This window comes from Cynara cardunculus (assembly GCF_001531365.2).
Source record: "Cynara cardunculus var. scolymus isolate 2C chromosome LG 1, CcrdV1, whole genome shotgun sequence".
Classification (NCBI taxonomy): Eukaryota; Viridiplantae; Streptophyta; class Magnoliopsida; order Asterales; family Asteraceae; genus Cynara; species Cynara cardunculus.
In genome coordinates this window covers 6,269,483-6,275,200 of record NC_037528.1, presented here as the reverse complement: position 1 = coordinate 6,275,200, position 5,718 = coordinate 6,269,483, and the positions used below count along the sequence as shown (strand labels likewise).

The 5,718-nt window shown below is 35.8% G+C and overlaps 1 long non-coding RNA gene and 1 other non-coding gene across 2 annotated transcripts; both read right to left on the bottom strand.

Annotated features, from left to right (window-relative positions):
* Positions 1 to 612: 612 nt before the first annotated feature.
* LOC112502030 lies at positions 613 to 2,818 on the bottom strand. Its single transcript, XR_003067606.1, has 3 exons — positions 2,650 to 2,818; positions 2,162 to 2,476; positions 613 to 937 (listed from the first exon to the last, which is right to left on the bottom strand). It is a non-coding gene; the product is annotated as an uncharacterized LOC112502030 (long non-coding RNA).
* A 1,112-nt stretch (positions 2,819 to 3,930) lies between these two features.
* On the bottom strand, positions 3,931 to 4,143 carry LOC112503573. The gene has a single exon (XR_003068024.1). It is a non-coding gene; the product is annotated as a small nucleolar RNA U3 (small nucleolar RNA).
* Positions 4,144 to 5,718: the final 1,575 nt, after the last annotated feature.

Sequence of the window (5,718 nt, the reverse complement as noted above, 5' to 3'; positions counted from 1 at the left end):
TTTATTTTTATATAACATAACGCGTTACAATAAATTATTGCTAAAAATCCAAACATATTCCCAAAGCCAATTTTCAACCGCTTCGCTAATTCTTAATAGATTATGGGTATTCTAAAACAAACTAGAAGGGTACTCGTGCAATGCAACGAGTAACATCTTGATTTCAATATTTTGTTTTATTTTTTATCTCAGTCGATGTTATAATATGGTCTTATGTGATTTTGAAAAAAACGATATTGTTTTTATTTTTGAATAAAATATAAATTTGAAGATGTTATAAAAATTTGACAAAAATATATCGATATTAATATCAAATTAACTATTTAACATTTCTTATTTTTTGTATAATTTTTTAATTCAAAATTTTTATTATAATTTAATTTAGGTTCAATAACGAAGTAATATATATTTGGTTTAATAATATAATTTTTATAAAGATAATAATTAATTATTTTGTTAAAACTTACGTCCCAGACCCATGGAACTGGTCTAGCACGCCCAACAGTACTAGGGTCACATATTTTTGGCCAACTTAACTCGTTTTTCCACCATTTTCAATCATTCTTTTTGCATTAAATCCTTCGAAACTAATTTTGAAATCAAACTGCCGGTTCCACTTTGTTATCTTGCATATGTATTTCAACGGATGTCTGTAACATGCACCTTAGTATCTTATTTTTGCCAGACCATTTTTCACGAACAAGATAAACTATGGACACCAAAAGAGCCAACGTCATCGACATCCCACTGATAAGAAACAAACCTCAAAACCCTTGAAGGATCAAAATGTTCGATGATGAGGAAGAAAAATCCTTTGACATCAATGAAGATTGATGTTTTAACCATTTATCCTCCAATGCATTCAACGTTCCACCTTCGCGTAGCTTGGCTATCTCAATGACATCTCTCGAGCCAACCGTGAACCTTTCCGGAACCCCTGCTAAAAAGTAGCTACATCAGACATGCCGAGTTCGTATTTGTAAGAATACGTGGAACAATATTAGATTACACTTCAAAAATGCCCTTGAGGACAGAAAGGAGGTTGTGTCAGAATTTTGGATTTGTGGTAATAATCACTTGGATAAAATCTTGGAGGGTGTATGGTTGAACAAAACGGTTAGAACTACCAAGCGTCGTCAGCAGCAGAATGCACCAACTGAATACATCAGCTGATGCAGACGTTATGGTTATCAGCTGACACTCATGATTATCAATCCCTTGGAATCCCACCAGGACGCTGCCCTAGAACCTGGCAAGGGGCAGCCCCCTTGACCCTAGGGATGGTAACGGAACGGGGATGGGGCGGGGACACTAATCCCCGTCCCCATCCCCACCGGGGAATTTGATTGCATCCCCATCCCCCTCTCCAACCCAACGGGGAAACGGATATTTTTTTTTTCATGTTTGTGTAAGAAAAAGTTAAATCAAATATGTGAGACGATACACTCATACACATGTTTAAATCCCACATTTTTCCAACAAATCTAAAATCAAAATGAATTTAATTTAATACAAAAAACATACATCATTATATAATAATTAACAATGGAAAACAAAAAAAATTAATCTAAAAAAATTAACGTCACATGTACCAAAACATATTGAGTAATATCCAAAACCACATGTAGTAATATCCAAAATATATTAAAATAGAAATTACCATTTACCGATTTAATAGAAATAAATAATATATAATATAATCAATTTATTAATATATATATATATATATATATATACGGGTACGGGTACGGGGCAGGGCGGGGAATGTGATACTCGTCCCCGTCCCCGGTTTGAACCAAACGGGGATCCCCGTCCCCGAGACCCGGTTTAACGGGGAATCCCCGTCCCCAACCGGGGCGGGTGGACCGGGTTGCCCGACGGGTCGGGGCCAATTCCCATGCCTACTTGACCCTGCTGTATGGTGATCTAAGATTCAAGGGGGCATATGCACGTCTGTATTCCGCAGCACAAGACTTGTCTTAATGCTCAACCTTGAATCTTCATTTATCTCAAAGTTGACCTCAATTACACCAAAAAGTTTGATGATACTAGAATCACCAACAGGTTCCAAAATATATTGAGAAAAATATGGTCAAAGTCTAGTCGATACGGGACTCTAAAAGAGTTATGAAACAAGCCCAAAGGATTAGAGAATACTCACAAAGCCGAAACCGTTTGTGGTGGATGCTGTTGCTATCAAGGAGAAGTCGACAGCCGAATACAATGCAAGAACAGAATTGATGTAGAGAATCTCATCAATGGTTACACTATAACCTTCAGTTAATGCTTTAGCATAGTCATGAGATGAATTTAATTTCTCAATTCCTGACCTCAGCAAATTCCAAGCTGTTAAAGACAGCTCCTTCTGCTATGGGGGGGAAATCTTGAAATCCGATACACCCCTCCTTCGATGCAATTTGTTGTACCGCTAAAAGTGAAGTCAAAGTTACAATGTAACTCGATGTGAGCACAAACACTACAAAAACCGAAACAGTCACCACAAATCTTGACAAATTACTTTGCAGCCTCTCGCCAGCAGATCCAAGAACAATAAGTTTTGTGGGTATATGTAACAAATGTGAATATGAACATTGGTGCCAGAAAAGATCAAATATCTAAGTAAATTGAGATTAGAGTTAGAGAGCTTACTGTGAGCATAAACAAGGRTTGAAAAGACAAACCAGAGAGTTGGTCCAATTTGTTGTCTTGTTGAACCTTGAAATTCTTCATTTGTTCAATAAACCAAATCATAAAGCCCAAAAGGAGAAAGAAACTGAATCTTGTGACCATTAGATCTTTACTAAGGGGATCTAAAAAGATCCACGTRTCTTTTTKGSMWTTYSKKSYWRKKKKSCMAWKSCCMWRWYMMYKRKCMRAAWWKKKRARKYMWMSKWRRRRRRWYYKKTTKSYKKKRWTKKTWWWWTYCCMWTYMWWARYTTKRAWKYMMCMMCYWMMMCMWTWAAWYTWRMYYYTWAMMWYWYMWYKRRRARGGSYKSMMCCMWTYMARRWKKKSCMMYWAWKGKKGKYMAAWYYTTTKRARSYWAWTCGGTAGCATGTYMTTCTAGTTGTGGAATTGTAGTTTGTACCCTTTCAACACCCATTGCTAGTGCACAAACTGCATCATATGCCCATATACCATTAGGATCCAGCTCCTTAAACTCCTTAAAAGGGTTTAGAGAAAAATATTCCTTTCTCCAATTCAACTCAAAATCATGAAGCTCCCTTGATGCTGGAAAATATGATTTGGAACCCACTGCCCCCTGCATCAACGCTATAGTTTCAACATCCAAGGAATCCAGGAAGTTTGTAGTCTTACCGGTTATAATCCACATGTATCCTTCACCCATCATGCCTACCTCTTTTCCCCTGGACAAAAGATTGGATGTAAGCGAAGGCGAATGTAGGCATTACAAACATTGTGGTTTGCATAGTTAGAAGCTTATGAAGCTCGTCCAGGTAGAAATAACATAAACTTCCTAAGAACATTTGCAAAGCCAAGTAGCCTTGTGGGGTTTGACTGATTAGAAATTGAAACAAGAGAAAATGTTAAAACTTTTTCTAGATAACCTAAAAAGGAAGAAAATATCTAATGATAGAATTAACATCACAAGATTTTCCTGTCCWACTTACACGTTCGCAGTACTGTTAGAAAGTTATTCTGAGTTTGAGGCGAGCTCGAACCTGGTAAGCTTTTAACACCCCTACTTATGAGCTATTCTTTTAGGATTACTTAAGTTATCACCGCTAGCTATTTTGTTGGTGATACAATGTTCAAGTCTAAAAGAAGTGGTTCGTTTGCTTTGGTTACTTGAGTCTGTGATTAAAGCAAAGATGAATCATACCTGTAGAAGACACATAACCTCATTCAGGCATTTCGCTGAGCACTTGCTATGCAAGCATAAACGAAACAAAAAAGAATAAAAAGTTAGTTATCTGTCAGACAACCATGTAACCATGCCAGAACCCATCAGATGGGATGGCAACGATCATCTACTGGGTCATGATCGAGACCATGGTTACCTGTTAATCACGCTCTGGTTACATGGTCGTGGTTCATCAACCAGATATGGGTTTCTGTCTTCTTAGGAATCAAGAATACAGAGGTACGAGCCTATAGAACAGATCCTGTTCAAGTAAGGTCGTGTCTTCGTCTCCGTTTCGTTAAAATATAAACAGAATTTATATTGCAACAATGGCCGATGTGGGAGAAGACCCTGCGTCCCTGGCCATATTATATATGTTAGCTACGCTTTTTTAACTTGGGCCTAAATTCTTTGAGGCCCGGTCACCTTCTAAGGTTGGTTAAACATCTAATCTCAATTCTCAACCCATTCTTCTAGCACAGGGGTTTAATCACTTAAAAAAACTTTAGAATTTTAAAAACCTGTGAGATTTTGTTTTACATATTTTTTCCAGTCTAAATATAATATTTAATATATTAATTAACATATATTTGTTTTATAATATGTTTATTATATATGAAACTTTTTTATGTGTATGTTTTGCTTCACAATCATGGCACATTGTCACCTTCTGAGGTTGGTTAAACATCTCATCTCAATTCTCAACCCATTTCTTTTAGTAACCAGGGGTTTAATCATTTAAAAAACTTTTAGAATTTTAAAAACCAGTGAGATTTTATTTTACATGATTTTTTTTAGTCTAAATATAATATTTAATATATTAATTAACATTATTTGTTTCATAGTGTGTTTATTATATATGTATTTGGTTCACAATATAAAATTTTTTCACGTGTATATTTTGTCTTGCAATCATGTCAAAATTGAAACGGTTTTTCTTTATTCATAGGCAATGAGTTTCGATGTGTTAGGTGTATCCGTATTTGTAGAAGCTTTAATTTTAGTGCTTATCTTAATCGTTGGTTTAGTTCATGCATGGCGAAAGGGGGCATTGGAATGGTCTTAACTCCCAAATGGGTTCACATTGTGAACCGAATACATGTAAACCAAATATATGTTAATCAATATTTTATATCTTAATCTTAGATGGAAAAGAAATCATATGACATAAAACATGATGCACAAGTTCTCAAAGTTATCACAATTTATTGGACTCTCAAAAGAACCATCTCTCTCTCTCTCTCTCTCTCTCTCTCTCTCTATATATATATATATAGGGGCTCATTCAAAGAAAAACTGATTAGTTTGTGGTAACTGTGAGTTCCAATCTCAACCACAAATCAACAGATAAATTAGGAAATTAATAATTATGGTAGTTTGAGTTAAAATTATAATTAGAGGGCTTTTTAGGTATTTTTAAAAAAAAATCCTATCTCCTCTCTCCTCTTTCATCTCTCCGACCTCCAATCTTCGGCCTCCGGTGAACATTAATCCGGCAGGTACCAAGTAATCACAAAGATACACAATGTGATACCCATTGTGATATACTGTGATACCATTGTGATACCAACTATGATACCAACTCAAACCTTAAAAACAAGGATACACAATGTGATACCCATTGTAATATACTGTGATACCGATTTCACCGGAGGCCGGAAATTGGAGGTCGCAGAGATGAGAGAGGAGGAGAGATGAGTTTTAAAAAAAATACCAAATATGCCCTCTAATTATAATTTTAACTCAAACTACCATAATTATTAATTTCCTAATTTATCCGTTGATTTGTGGCTGAGATTGGACCTCACAGTTACCACAAACTAATCGGTTCTCATTTGATTAGGCCCCTATATAT